This window comes from Apus apus, chromosome 16, assembly GCF_020740795.1.
Source record: "Apus apus isolate bApuApu2 chromosome 16, bApuApu2.pri.cur, whole genome shotgun sequence".
Classification (NCBI taxonomy): Eukaryota; Metazoa; Chordata; class Aves; order Apodiformes; family Apodidae; genus Apus; species Apus apus.
The window spans coordinates 1,870,577-1,885,964 of NC_067297.1; the positions used below are offsets into that span (position 1 = coordinate 1,870,577).

General features: G+C 55.2%; 1 protein-coding gene across 4 annotated transcripts in view; it reads left to right on the forward strand.

Annotated features, from left to right (window-relative positions):
* Nucleotides 1-15,388, forward strand: part of NOS1 (nitric oxide synthase 1) — a 94,076-nt gene that overhangs the window by 11,811 nt on the left and 66,877 nt on the right. Inside the window, exon 1 of one of the 4 annotated variants that reach the window (XM_051633950.1) lies at nucleotides 12,241-12,320. The exons of 2 other annotated variants lie outside the window; for them this stretch is intronic. The gene's annotated coding sequence lies outside the window, so the exon portion shown is untranslated. Of the gene's footprint in view, nucleotides 1-12,240; nucleotides 12,321-14,998; nucleotides 15,067-15,388 lie in introns of those variants that run through there. One more of the 4 variants, XM_051633949.1, reaches the window with a different exon arrangement.

The window sequence follows — 15,388 nt, forward strand, 5'->3', positions numbered from 1 at the left end:
TTTTTTTGCTCTTTTCCTAAAACAATTAGCTGGGCTCGAGCCCTCTGCAAGACATCAATTAATACAAGCTGAGGCAGTAAATTAAAGGCAAACAGGAACAACTATGCTGGGATTAGGTCACTGAAACTATAAACTTTGGAATAAATCAGATTTCCTTGGGAAGGGAAATGGGCAGTGGTGATATGTCAAGTCCTGAGATGAGACAGGCTCAGAGCAACTTTCCAGAGTCTCCTCACTTGGCTTCTGGATGCCAGAAGTTCTTCCCCAGGGGAAGTTTTGGGTTGCCAGAGCCTGTTGTTGCTGGTGGCTGCTTGGATGGGCAAACAAACAAAGAAGCTGAGGGAGAAAGTGGAGAAAGAGGACAAAGAGGGGGTTGGGGAGGAGAAGGTTTGGGCAGGGTGGGGTGTGTAGTTGTGTGAAGGTTTGGTGCTGGTCAGGTTTGCTAGGCCAGGCCCTGTGTCCTCTCCTCTGGGGTGGCTGATGCTCTGGGGTGTTGTACTTGGCCAGGTCTGTTCAGTCCCAGCTCCCCAGGTAACACTTCTTTCCTGCAGGGTGGTGGTGGAGAAGGGTGGTGGGAAGGGTGACGGTGCCCAGGGGTCCCTGCAGGAGGGCCAGAGGAAGGCAGAGCCTTGACATCTCTGTGTCAGCTCCATCTGCAGCCCGAAGGGGCTACAACCTCCTCTAAAGCCCAGGTGACTGGTACAAGGGCAATGTCTGCACCAGGGGAGTTGAGAGTGTCCTCGTCCTGCCCTCCCTCTGCACCCCCCTGCTGGTGCCCAGGGCAGGCAGAGGTCGTGTCACAGGATCCCAGGCTGGTTTGGGTTGGAAGGGACCTTAAAGATCATCTATATCCAACCCCCTGCATGGGCAGGGACACCTCCCACCAGCCCAGGTTGCTCCAAGCTCCATCCAACCTGCCCTTCAACACTGCCAGGGATGGGGCAGCCACAGCTTCCCTGGGCAATCTGGGCCAGGGTCTCACCACCCTCACAGCAAAGAATTTCCTCCTCATGTCCAACCTCAATCTCCCTCTTCCAGTTTTCATCCATTCCCCCTCATCCCATCCCTCCCTGCCCTTGTCCCAAGTCCCTCCCCAGCTTTCCTGGAGCCCCTTCAGGCCCTGGAAGGTGCTCTAAGGTCTCCCTGGAGCCTTCTCTTCTCCAGGCTGAACACCCCAACTCCCTCATCCTCTTCCCTTGTGCTCCCAAGGCTGGTGGAAGGCCAGGAGTTGGGGGTGTCCACACCTCCTGGGGTGCAGGGTTGGTTCCAGCCCCCATGTCCTCATCAGCCCCACAAACACCTCATCCCTTGTGGCCACTTGCTCAGTTCCTGGCCTGGTGAGACATTGCAGACTGAACTACACACTGCCCCAAACTTCTCCTGCTCTCAGCTCAGCACCGTCCCACCCATCCCATGACTTCTGCTTTGTCCCTCACCCCAGAGGTCCTCACCACCTCCTCAGGGACATCCCTGTCACCCTCAGAGCACAAGCCCCTGGTGGCTGCTGGTGGCTGAGCCCTGGGGCTTAACCCCTGCCACTACGTCCCTTCACCTGAAGACTGAAGTCTTGCCAATGGTGACCACATCTGCTGGTGGAGCTGGAACAGGATGGGAGCTGCAGGGAGAGGCTTTGCTCTTGGAAAAAAAAGAAACAGTCCTACGAGGCCTTTTATTGCCTCCAGCACTGATGATGTTCCTCAGTTCACCCCAGGCCACTTGGAGCTTCAAAGCTGAGAGTCAAGGCTCCGAGCTCCTTGTGTCATCAGAGAAGTGTGGGGTTGGGGTTGAGATCCAACACCTTCCAGAGCTCCAACCCCTCACTGGAGATCATAGCAGGACTAGGCTATGGTCCCAGGGGACCACAGGGCACCTGGACATCTGCTGGGCTGCACCCAATGGGGTTGGTGTGGGCTCTGCCATGGCAAAAGCTCCCTGTAGGAGATGTGGGATGGAGAAAGGTCAGTAGGTGTGGGATGGAGAAAGGTCAGTAGGTGTGGGATGGAGAAAGGTCAGTAGGTGTGTGAGGGTGTGAGGTAGTGGTGAGATCATGGTCTTGCCAAACTTGGGGAACCAAGCCTCCTGCTTCTTGTTTTTGGTGCCACCTCTCCCTGCTCTAAGGGAAGGCAAATCAGGCAGCTCCTGCCCGTGTTTTGCCCTCCTCCTTTCCCAGGTGGCACCTGGAGAGATGCTGCTGAGACATTTCCCCTGGGCTCCACCAGCTGCTGCAGGCAGAACCGTTTTGCCCCACTCCTGCCCCAAGAGCAGAGCCGGCTGCAGGTGGGGTTGGAGAAGCTGGCTGTGCTCCCCCAGCCTGGCACTGCTGCTGCTGTGTCTGGGGACACTGGGAGGGACAATGTCTAACCTGGTGTGGGAAGGGAAGGCTGGGAGCAAGAGGCAGATGTTGAGCCCTGTGAAACCCCCGAGGTGACTTCACACGTGGTGCTGCTCCCACTCCCTTGCCCTTTCACCACCACTTCCCTGGACTCGGTGGGGACAGGGGTGGGAGAAGCAAGAAGGTTTCAGCATCACTGAAGGCAAAATGTGGTCTTAGCTGTTCTGGTTGCCCCTCATCACTTCTTCCTTGATTTTCCCTGAGTGATTTTGTCCCGAGCTTTCCTGCCCTCTTAACGGCAGAGACCTGATCCCAGAACACGTGTTACCAGGGGACATGATGCCAACCAAAAACCTCCAGGATCATTTAGGCTCCAAGACAGATTCCAGGAGGCCCCTCAACCAGCTGGCATTAGTGCCTCAGTCGTGGTTCAGGTGCAGCAGAGACCAAATGTTTAATGCTGAGAACTTCTGTTCCTCCAGCGTCTCATTCGTGTTTCTGAAGTTGTGATCTCCAGTCCCCTCCTGGGAACCACCGTGCACCATTGAGTGAGAATGAACCATCAGGCTGGAAGAGGCCAAGGCAGCAAAGCAAAGTGGGATTTGTGGCTGGAGAACCTGGGAAAATGCCTGCTGAAACCTCTGCCAGCACTGCCCACCTCAACAAAGCCTCCACCTTCACCCCAACAAATCATCCACCTTCATCCCAACAAAACCTCCATCTTCACCCCAACAAAACCTCCATCTTCACCCCAACAAAACCTCCATCTTCACCCCAACAAAACCTCCACCTTCACCCCAACAAATCATCCACCTTCATCCCAACAAATCATCCACCTTCATCCCAACAAAGCCTCAACTTTTGTCTCAACAAAACCTCCACCTTCATCCCAACAAAACCTCAACCTTCATCCCAACAAATCCTCCTCTTTCATCCCAACAAAACCTCCACCTTTACCCCAACAAAACCTCCACCTTCATCCCAACAAATCATCCTCTTTCATCCCAGCAAAACCTCCACCTTCACCCCAACAAAACCTCAGCCTTCACCCCAACAAAACCTCAACCTTCAACCCAACAAAACCTCAACCTTCACCCCAACAAAACCTCCACCTTCATCCCAACAAAACCTCCTCTTTCATCCCAACAAAACCTCCACCTTTACCCCAACAAAACCTCCACCTTCATCTCAACAAAACCTCCACCTTCATCCCAACAAATCATCCTCTTTCATCCCAACAAAACCTCCACCTTCATCCCAACAAAACCTCCACCTTTACCCCAACAAAACCTCCACCTTCACCCCAACAAAACCTCCACCTTCACCCCAACAAAACCTCCACCTTTACCCCCACAAAACCTCCACCTTCACCCCAACAAAACCTCCTCTTTCATCCCAACAAAACCTCCACCTTTACCCCAACAAAACCTCCACCTTTACCCCAACAAAACCTCCACCTTCATCTCAACAAAACCTCCACCTTCACCCCAACAAAACCTCCACCTTTGGCTCCCCTCAGTCTTTTCTTCTCCATGTGCACCTGCATCTGTGGCTGCTGGGGGTTTGCTGGGGTCCTGGTGTGGGGAGTGGAGACGACTGGAGAGAGATCGGGAGGTTCAGACACTGGCTAATCCTGTTAGGAAGCCCGTGGTTATTGCAGGGCTTCCAGTGGGACCTGCTAAACAAACCATAATTCTCTAATGAGATTTCCTTTTCCCGGCCAGACTAAATGTTCTGGGCCACTGGGAATAAAAGGTTAGGGGGGGGAGAAGAGAAAAATGAAGGGGGGTGGAGATAAAGGGGGAAGAGCCTATTTCAGGATCTGTCCATCTGGATGGGATCAGAGGTGAGGAGCTCTCAGATGTACCAAGTTATTGCAGCTCAGAGCAATGGGCTGTCCTGTCCTCATCTGCAGGGGGTTGGTGGGACCCCAAGAGGAAGAAAAACCATGTTTGAGGTTGTGGTGTTGGTCCAGGATCCAGAGAGAGGGAGAGAGGGTTCTGTAGGAAGCAGCAGGATGCTGGAGAGGGAAGGGGACACAAGGCTGGGGGCAAGTGAGGAGAAGACACAAGCTGCCAAGAGAGGGATTTCCTTGTGGGAAACGTGGATTAGAAATGTCCAGAATGGGGTTTATTCTGACTTCTAGCTGAGAGAGGGGGGGAAAGCAGCAGGGAAATAACTCCTGCTCTGCCCCAGGAGGTCTCTGGGGTAGTTTGCAGGCAGATCCCCTGGGAGAAGGATGCTCTGAGGTGGGGCAGCTCAGTGCCAGCCCCATCCCAGTTCAGGTGGACACCAGCACTGCTGGGGTAGGGCAGGGCAGGGCTGAGTTCCACCTCTGGTCTTTGCAAACTGGGGGGGAGTGGTTAGGTGCAAACCCCCTGGGGTGGCCTCAAAGACCATTCCAGGTCTCCAAGCAGATGAAGCTGGAGAGCTGCAGAGCACCCAGCTCCTGCCAGCAGGGACAGGGACAGCAGCTCACCCGGTGGTGGCACTGAACACCTCCTGGCCTGGGAAGGACGTGGCCCTCAGATCCACAGGAGAAGGGCTTTCTGATTCCAGCAGCTCCTCTTGCTCCCAGCCAGGAGCACCACCGTGACTCCTTGCTCCCTGCCAAGGCAGCAGTCCCAGCTGCCAAGCCTCAAGGGGTGGCACTGGTGGCAGGAGGGACATTTGGGTCACACAGGGGACATGCCTGGCTCTAGGGCTGGTGCCACCTCAGTCTCAGGGTCAGCCACTGGTAAAGCACCTGGTGCAGCATCACCCTCTGCCAAGGCCACATCCCTCCCCTCCTCCTCCATCCGCCTGCTTGCAGGTCTTCCCAACATTCCCAAAGCAGCTTGGTTTGATCCCAGAAGGAGAAGCTGTCCCTGTGGAAGAGCCAGGCTGGGAGAGCTCTGCCTGCTGGGGCTGGGGGTTTGCAACTGCTCTGGGTTTGCTTTGCCTTCATCTCCCTTGTTTTTCTTTATTCTACCCTCTCCCTCTCCTCTCTCCTCCTCTTTCTTCCTCTCTTCTCCTTTCTCCTTCTCTCCTCTATCCTTCCTCCTCCCTCCTGTCTTCTCCTCTCTCCTTCTCTCTCCTCCTCTTCTTCTCTCCTCTCTCTTCCTCTCTTCTCCTTTCTCCTTCTCTCTTTCTCTCCTCCTTTCTCCTCCCTCCTCTCTCCTCTCTCTCCTCCCTCTCCTTCTCTCCTCCCTCTTCTTCCTCTCTCATCCTCTCTCCTCCCTCCTCTCCTCCTTCCTCTCTCATCCTCTTTCCTCTCTCCTCCTCCCTCCTCTCTCCTGCTCTCCTGCTCTCTCCTCTCTCCTCCCTCCTCCCTCCTCTCTCTTCTCTCCTCTCTCCTCCTCCCTCCTTGCTCCTCTCTCCTCCCTCCTCTCTCCTCCCTCTTCTCTCCTGTCTCCTCCTCCCTCCTTCCTCCTCTCTTCTCCTTTCTCCTCTCTTTCTCTCCTCCTTCTTTCTCTCCTCCTCTCTCTCCTCTCCCTTCCTCTCTTCTCCTTTCTCCTTCTCTCTCTCCTTCTTTCTCTCCTCTCTCCTCCTCTCTCCTCCTCTCCTTCTCTCTCCTCCTCTCTCCTCCTCTCTCTTCCTCTCTTCTCCTTTCTCCTCTCTTTTTCTTCTCCTTCTTTCTCTCCTCCTCTCTTCCCCTCTCTCCTCCTCTCTCCTCCACCCAGCTCTCTAATTATTTCTTCCCCAATGACAAACAGAAATGTTTGACCTCACCAGCTCCTGCCTGGTGCTTTGGGATAAGCATTTTCCAGCCTCTCCCTCCCACTCCAGGGATTCCTGAGGGTCCTTTAACCTGGCAGGGAAATCCCTGAGCCCTGTCCCACCCACCCAACAGGCAGAGAAGGAAAAAGAAGAGATTTTTATGTATTTTAGACATACTTTTGCTTGGAAATTTGGTCCCAGGAATGCTGCAAACGTGTCGGTTGCTCCTGGCCTCTTCTGTGCCTCAGTTTCTCCACTTCTCAGCTGGGGACTGGTGAGAAAGGTGGTTGTTTTCCAGTGTTCCATGGGGCAGGGCTTCTCAGGTCCAAGGTCCTCTTTGTTCATGAAGTTGTCTTTCCTGTTTTCTGTGGTTTTTAGCCTCAAAACTCTCCCTGGGGCTGCCTGCCTGGGGTTGCCTCCAGCTCCTCACTCAGAGCCTCTTCCCAGCCCCTCAGCTGCTCTTGCTGCAAACACCCTCAAACGGGGACAGGGAAATAAGGTTGTGAAATGGCAAATCAAAAGGGGAGTGTTTTGGGTGGCAGCTCTTCTGGTACCTTCTGAGCACCTCTCCTCCCTCCTCGCCCACGGCCATTTGATACTGGTCCATGACCATTTGGTACTGGTCCCAGCAGCAGGGCAGGAGGTGGGTACGTGGGGCTGTCCTGCCCCACCAGCCATGGTGCTTGGCTGGTGTGGTGGCAAAGCCCATGGGCCTCCATCCTCCTGCCTGGGCTCTTTTCTGACCATCTTCAGTGGTGGGCTGAGGGGGTTTCAGCCCACCTGAGGTGCTGTGGTGACAGCCTTGTCTGGGGACACTGCTTGAAGATGCAGCCACAACCCAGCTTCTGTTGCCAAGGGACCATTCCCTGTGCTGAAGTGGCTGCTGAAGGAACACCAGGGTGATGGTGGTGCTGCTCCCAGACTCCCAGAGCTGGTTGATCCCCTCACAGATGGGTGAGGAGATCCACAGCCTCATCAGGCAAAGCCCCAAAGAGCACATCTCCAGCTGGCTGTGGGCAGAACCCAGCTCAAACCTTCATGCCCCAGCAACCAACTTAATCCAGACTTAACCAAGTCATCTCCCAAGAGCTGAAGCACATTAAGATGCAGGAGCCTGGAAATCAAAGCACTTGGGGCCCTTCCAGCTTTTCCCTGGCACGAAGAGCCAGGATTTCCTGTGATTTCACCTCCCTCTATGAACTGGGCAGGATCCCAGGTGGAGGTGGTGGGATGAGGAAGGTCTGTGTGTGCCCATCAGGAAACCTCTCCTTGCCTGGAACTTAACCCTAGCCCAGCCTGGGAGGGCAAGTTCAGCTACAGAGAGAGGAAAACATATTTTATCCCCCCCCAGAGCAGCTTGTTTGGGTTTTGTGAGCAGCAAAACCACCTTTGGTGGAGTTCCCATCACCCACTGGAGGTATCAATTGATGGAAGTCCTCCAGCTCTTCAGCACAGGCACAATTTTCCTTCTCCAACAGCAGCAGAACACCAAGAGGTCTGGGGGGTTTGGTTTGCATTTTGGGAGTCCCTTTGGTACCTTCTGTGTCCTGGTTTAACCTGGCTGCCTCATTCTGAGGAAACCAGCTGGTTTCCACCAAACAAGAGGGCCAAGACCTCAAAAAACAGGGTGTTTCTCTGAGTTGCATGAAAGTGGGTCCCAGGTGGATGAAATGAGGAGGGATGCTGAGAAGGGGAGCTGGGAATTGGGCTGAAATCCATGTGGAATGGGTCACCTTGTAAGGAAAGTTGAGGTTTGTTGAGAAGGGGAGCTGGGAGTTGGCCTGAAATCCATGTGGAATGTGTTACTTTGCAAGGAAAATTGAGGTTTGCTGAGAAGGGGAGCTGGGATTGGGGCTGAAATCCATGTGGAATGGGTTACCCTGCAAGGAAAATTGAGGTTTGCTGGGATTGGGGCTGAAATCCATGTGGAATGTGTTACCTTGCAAGGAAAATTGAGGTTTGCTGAGAAGGGGAGCTGGGATTGGGGCTGAAATCCATGTGGAATGGGTTACCTTGCAAGGAAAATTGAGGTTTGCTGAGAAAGGGAGCTGGGAGTTGGCCTGAAATCCATGAGGAATGGGTTACTTTGCAAGGAAAGTTGAGGTTTGCTGGGACTGGGGCTGAAATCCATGTGGAATGGGTCACCTTGCAAGGAAAATTGAGGTTTGTTGAGAAAGGGAGCTGGGATTGGGGCTGAAATCCATGTGGAATGGGTTACCCTGCAAGGAAAATTGAGGTTTGCTGGGACTGGGGCTGAAATCCATGTGGAATGTGTTACCTTGCAAGGAAAATTGAGGTTTGCTGAGAAGGGGAGCTGGGATTGGGGCTGAAATCCATGTGGAATGGGTCACCTTGCAAGGAAAATTGAGGTTTGCTGAGAAGGGGAGCTGGGATTGGGGCTCAAATCCATGTGGAATGGGTCACCTTGCAAGGAAAATTGAGGTTTGCTGAGAAGGAGATCTGGGAGTTGGCCTGAAATCCATGAGGAATGGGTTACTTTGCAAGGAAAGTTGAGGTTTGCTGGGATTGGGGCTGAAATCCATGTGGAATGTGTTACCTTGCAAGGAAAATTGAGGTTTGCTGAGAAGGGGAGCTGGGATTGGGGCTGAAATCCATGTGGAATGGGTTACCTTGCAAGGAAAATTGAGGTTTGCTGGGATTGGGGCTGAAATCCATGTGGAATGGGTCACCCTGCAAGGAAAATTGAGGTTTGCTGAGAAGGGGAGCTGGGATTGGGGCTGAAATCCATGTGGTATGGGTCATCTTGGAAGGAAAATTGAGGTTTGCTGAGAAGGGGAGCTGGGAGTTGGCCTGAAATCCATGTGGAATGGGTCACTTTGCAAGGAAAACTCAGGAATGTTTCCAAGAACAGGCAAAGTCTCTTTAATTATAACATTGACCTTATCAGAGCTGATGTCAGCCCCTCTCAGGGATTGGGTCCTGGGTGCTAATGAAGCTCTCCCAGGTGACACCAGCGAGCTGCTCAGCCCCAGTTCCCTCTCCTTACTGGGGTCAGCCCTATTTCTAGGAACCTGAGAGCAGAGGGACTGTGGGTCAGGCAGGATTCAGCCCTGAGGAGCTGCCTGGGGGTAGTTGAATCACGGTCCAGAAGCGGCCAAAAAACCTGTAAATTGCTTTTATTTTCTAAAAGAAAAAGCTGTGAACTCAGGACCTGGCATGTTGGCACCTGTTGTGGGGGCTTCGTGTCGGGTTGCCCAGCTTCCCCTGGCAGTGCTGAGAGCAAAGTGGTTTGTGGCAGGGTTTCCTTCATCTTGGTTGAACTCGGAGAAGCTGTTTCATACCTCGGAATTATCGCAGCGTTTCAAGATCCCATTCAAGTCAAGGCCAGAAATAAATCACAATTCCTGGCAAAGCTGCTGCAAACTTCTCCCCAGCAGGCTGAGCACCCTTGGGCTTTTGTTTGGTGGGGGGAAGAGAAAGAGGAAAGGGGGAGAAAACCCCCCCAGTTCCGTCACCTTGTTGGTTTCCCCCCTTTCTTGGGGGCTGGGAGGAATCTTTGGTCTTTGTTTGGCTGGGGGTAAATGATTCTGATTTAGAGGTGGGTGACACCAGCTTTATTTGCCTTCCCTGAGGGTTTTTTTGGGGTTTTGGGTTGGTTTTTTTGGGATTGATTTTTTTTGGGGCCGGGAGGGGGTGGAATTTGGGGGTTGGGATCAACCTCGCCTTCCTCTCGGTCGTGGACTCACGGGATCCTTTAGGTTGGGAAAGACCTTGAAGACGATTTGGGGTTGTTTGCTGCTTCATCCAGGCTGGCAAGAGCTGGGGTGGAGGCAATGGGGAGTGCTGCCCCTCTTAAAAGGGTCTGGGGGGAGCGTGGGGGGGGGGCTGCCCAGGGATGCTGCAGCCTCCCTCCCCACCCACGTGAGGGGCTTTGTTGGTGGGTAGCGCAGTATTTCTGGCAGGGTTGGTCTGTGATCCCCCCCCCCCACCCCCCCTTTGCTCTTTTTTAGAAACGAAGGACTCGACAGCAGCTGTTCCTCTGCTTTTTGGGTTTGCTTTGTGTTCTTTTCTGCAATGAATGCTTTGCAGATTTGGCTTATCAGGCTCGTCAGCCAGTTCCAAGCCCTCCTCTCTCCTTCCTGGCCCTATTTACCCAGGGCTCTGGGTGACGCGGGGCCCTTTCCTGTGTTTCTCACCACCCACCCCAAGGTCCTTTAGTGATAACTTTTCAGTTCAGATTAGGGATTTGGGTCTTTTAGAAAGAGTCTTTAACCTACGGCTCCCTGAAACGTGAAAAAAAAACCCACGACAACCCACCAACCATCTATGAAAATGTAAAATCTCTAAATAGACCATGTCAGGTCGACGCAAAAAGTGATTCTTTCTCTCCTGGTTTGTAATTAGCCCAATCGTTGATCCCAAGGTTAAAAAGGCACCAGTCGGGGGTTGGCTCCCCCAAGAAAATTAAGGGGCTTAGAAATAAGGACTCTGATGGTATGAAATGCTGAGGACTGGCTGGTTTGAGCTGGCTTTAATGATCTCGATTCTGCTGATTTCAGTGGAGTCGTGTAGCTCGGTGGCTGCTGCCGAACATCTGCCCCCAAACTTACAGCTGCTCAGGCACTTGTGCTTCAAAAAGACACTGTTTGCATCTGAATAAACCCAGAAGTAGCTCGAAGCCGTTTCCAGCCTGGGAAGCAAGGTCTTCCAGCAGGTTGTTTGTTGGTTTGGGTGGGTTTTTTTTTTTGTTGTTTTCATCTGTCTAAATTAGACCCCGGGTTTACAAGGAGTCCTTGATCTTGGGGGTGTTTGTTAACCCTCCAGCGTGCCTGCAAAATGCTAATTCGGGTTTTGATGGGAAGGTGGAAGGGCTTGGGCTGGAGGAAACGTGCTCCTGTGGCTTTTAAAGGTAGGGGCTTTCAGGTTTGGAGGGACAAGAGGAAGACATGCAAGGGAAGACAGGCAGGTGCTTCTCTGTCCTGCAAGAGCGATGAAATGTTAATTCATCCCTCCGGAATTTCTTGTTTGTGTGCTCCCATAATTTCATTTCTTTGGTGTCTGGATGAAGCTGGAGTTAGTTGGATGCCAGAAGCCAAATATTTTTCGACTAATATCTTTTGATTAGATTGTGTGTGTGTGTGTGTGTGTGTGTGTGCCCACGCCTACGGGTAAGGGAGAGCTCACCCTTTATAACCCACCTCAGAGCCTTGGAAGCTGTGAGATGTGCTCCAAAAGGCTCCTCCAGCAGCAGGTTTTGAATTGGAAGCCCCAGCACGGGGAGGTTTGAGAGATGTCTTTGGTTTTTGGTGGGATTTACTCGTGTCTTTGTGGAAGGGAGGGTGATTTCAGGGAAAAGCTGACACCGGGGGTTGTGCTGGGAGGCTTCACGTCGTCACAGCTCTGCCTGGTAGCTCAGGACTCGTTACAGCTCTTGGAAATGAGGAGCAAAGAGTTTGCCCCCCACATCTCTTGGACCTGGCATGGGGGAGGTTTTGGGAAGCAAGCTGCCTTGGCTGTGTCCTCCCGGGTTTCAAAGGCAGCCTGGACTTGATCACAAACCTTATCCCCGTGCACCTTGTAGGGGGAAGGATGTTAAAGCATCCCAGACTGGTTTGGGTTGGAAGGGACCTGAAAGCCCATCCAGTCCCAACCCCCCTGCATGGGCAGGGACACCTCCCACCAGCCCAGGCTGCTCCAAGCCCCATCCAACCTGCCCTTGGAGGCTGATGTGGGGGTGGCAGGAGGCAGCGGGACCCTTGCAGGTCCCCGCCGGGTTGCCCAGTCCCGCTGTTCAAGCCCACAACAAATCCCCAGCTCAGCTGGGGACTTCCCAGCCCTTCCAGTGCTGCTCTGCTCGGGGAGAGGCCAAGAGCGAAGGCTCACTGCCACCTCCAGGCAAGCCCCAGCAAAGGCACTTGCTCCAAACCAGAGCACAGCCCGACAATCCTGGGATTTGGCCCAAATCGCAGCCAGTCTCTGTGCCAGACCCCCCCTCCAGCCTCACTGTGTGTGTGTGTGTGTGTGTGTGTGTGTGTGTCGCTCCAGACGCTCCTTAAGCTCTAGTATAAATACGTTCAGCCCTTTCTTTATTCCCCGGGGCAGTAATCCCTGGAATGTCTCCCGAGGTGCGTGGCAAGAGCAGCCGAATCACTGGGAGGCTGCCGGGGATGTGTGTGTGTGTGTGTGTGTGTGTGATCCCTGCCCAGGCCACGCTTCCCTAAGGATTTTAGCATCCTGAGCAGCTCATTCCTGCCAGCCCCGGACACCCACCCTTCCAGACACCCCCAGCTCCTTGCCACGCACCCGAGCTTCCCCCTGGAGCCCCCAGGTGGGTGAGAGAGGTGGGTGAGGGTGGGGGGCAGCTTGAGAAGGGAAAGAGCTGGGGTTTGGGAAGGTGGAGGGAAAGGAAACTTGGGGGAGCATGAGCTGCTGTGGTTATATTTGGCTTCTCTGACCGCTGGGAGCATATGGGCAGGAGCAAGCAGGGCTGAGCTGGTTTGGGAGGTGAGAGGGAACCATAGAGCAGCTGTGTGAGGAGCAGGGAAGGGGCTGTTCCCTCTGCCGAGCAGTTTTGGGGGGGATAACTTGTTTGGTAGAGTCACTTGTCTTTGCTTCTGGCCGTGAAAAAGGGGAAGAGACTTTGGTGGATGTGGGGGGGGGGGGGGTGCTTCTCCAGAGCTGGGGGGGCTTCTCCAGGGGTCTTGGCTACCCAAGTAGCACAAGGCAGGATTACAGGAACATGCTCCCTATGGAGAAATCCTGTCCACAAATGCCCTTTGCTGGAGGAAGGAAGGTGCAAATGTTTGCTGTCACACCAAGAGCTGCTGGGGAATGGGCTCGCCGGGTGCGGATGGGCTGGAGTCTGCTCCACCTTCTCCATTTGCAGCCCAACATCTGCCTCATTAGTTGTTTATGAACCCCTGAGCCCTCCTCTCTGGGCTGACTCATGGCTACTGGCTGGAGGGAATGGCTACCTGGGGCTCTCCCTGGCTCCAGGGAGATGCACAGGACACGCACAGCCCAGCAGCTCCTGTCTCACACAGACACTTTGCTCCTGGCTCGACTGAATTTATGGGCCTCTGCAAAGCTCCAGATGCTGCAAAAAAAACGAGCATCAAGTTTTCTGCAGGTGAAGGAAGTGCTGCTGTGCCCTGGTGAGGACATGGCTCGTGGATGAGCACAACTGGTCTGGTTCCCATCAGCTGTGGGCTAGTTGAGAGGGCTGGGAGCCTGCCAAGGGTGCAGCTGGGGGTGAGGTGCCCACCAACTCTGGGTCCCAAGTGGTGCAGGGAGCCCCACACACCTTGATCCCAGCACCCTGGTGCAGTTTTCCCTCCTGCAGCTCTGGCAGGAGGGCAGATCTGGTGGCTGGAGCTCACGTTGTGCTTCAGGGGTGGCTTTGGCAGCTCAGAGCCCTCCAGCACCACCCGAGTGCCACCACACCCAGCAGCCCCCAACTGCACGCCGTGCTCGTTCCCCCCCCTGCCTGTGCCCCCCATCTGAGGGGGACTGGGCCAGTTGCCCTGATAATCACGAGCCCAGCCAGGAGAAGGGTTTGGACTTTCCAGAGCCCTGGGCTGAAGCTGCCAACGTTCAGCCTGGGACTGGGCCACACAGCCCCTTGCTGCTGTGCACCCACACGTCCCTCCACGGGGCAGGTTTCCCTGCCCAGTGGGTGAGAGCAGATGCTGTCAGGTCGTTTGCTGTCAGATTAATCCTCCTGCATGGAAATAAGCATAATTACCTTTTCATTAGCCCCAGCCAGTGCCTTACAGCTTCATGTAGGGGTAGTGTGAGGAGGGGGGGGGAGCACGGGGGAAGCAGCCCCCCTTTCTGCTGCCTTTGCCAACCCTCTCCACCTCTGCAGAACTCCCTGTGTGCTGGGGAGGAACAGGGCTGCTCCGTTTCCCCTTCCCTGCGGGAAGTTTTGTAATGGAATCTCCTGCTGTGCTGGGCTGGATTTGCTGCCTCTGGAGAGGCGGGGGGGGGGTGGGCAGGCTGGGGCTGCTCAGGGCACTTGCCTGGGCATCTTTGCAGTTGCCACGGGCTGGGCACTTCTGGCAGGCTGAAGTCACCTCTCTGTGCTGTTGGCCAGAGCTGCCTCCTGGGCTTGGGAGGTGCAGGTGAACCTCACAACTCCTGCCCGAGAGCCTGCTTGGGTTTATATAATATTATATATCTGTAATTGTGTGTTTGTTGTTGCCATGGGAATCAGCACAATTGCAAAGCCCAGAGACTGATGTCAAGCCTCGGGCTGCACTGGGCCTTACTGGGGGCAGATTAAGAAGGGGAGAGGGGGTGAGGAGAAGCCCCTGCCCCCTCTGCTCTGCTCACAGCTCTGGCAGCAGAAGTACAGGCAGCTGGGGGGGGGGGGGCAGGGCTGCTCGTGCCTGCAGCAGGGCAGGGGACAGCAGGAGGTCCCGGTGGGGCTGGTGCCATCTGCCCTGGGCACAGGGATGGGCAGGGGAAGACCTGGTGAGAGGAACCTGGCAGGGGAAAAAATAAAAAGGGGGGGGGGGGATTTTCTGAAACCCCCAGAGAACAGCCCAGCTGGGAGCAAGATGGCATGTGGGGGGGGCTGTGGCTTGGCAGGGACAAGGGGGGCAGCTGGTGGTGGAGCAGGGCTGGGCAGGGCAGTTTGAAGAAGGGATGTGGAGCTGAGCTTCCCAGCAACAAGTGTGTGTGTGTGTGGGTGTCTCTCGGCTCTTTAATTGGTGGGGGGGGAAGGGAGGGGGGCGAGGGGGGGGCAGGGGGGGGGGTGGGGGGGGGATGCTCCCCGGTAAGAGGAGGGAGGGGGAAGAAAAGCCCCGCTGGAAATGAGGTTATATAAAAGATGTATGATTTGGAGAGCAGAGTGTCTCTTAATGAGGGCTGCACCGGCTCGCTCCACACCCATAAAAACCCGGGTTGGACGTCAAAGCGGATTCGCTTCGGTGATGCTGGGATAAAGGGGCGCAGCCAGGACGGGCTCCTTCCCTCCCTCCTTCCCTCCCTCCCTCCCCCACTTGCCAGCCCAGCGCTTCCCCGGGCTCTGTCCCCTCGCCGGGAGGGACGCGGGGACAGGGACGGAGACGGTAGGTGAGGAGCCGGGGAGGGAGGGGGGGGGGTTTGGTGGGGGGGGGGGTTCTGCCCCCGGCCCCGCTTCTTCTTCGGGAAACTTTTTGGGTGCGGGACGGGGTGCGGGACCCCGCGCTGCCCTCGGATGCGCTTCCCCGGGGTCTCTTCGCTCTGCCCTTGGCCGGGGAGGGACGGGGAGGACCCCCCCCCCCCCCAAACACACACACACCCCCCTCCGGCTGCGGGAACCTGGGGGTGGGCGGAGGAGTCCGAGCCCCTCCCGGGACCCCCGGGGATAAGCGTGAATTTCTGCCTGTTCCCCCTCCCCGGCCGCGACTC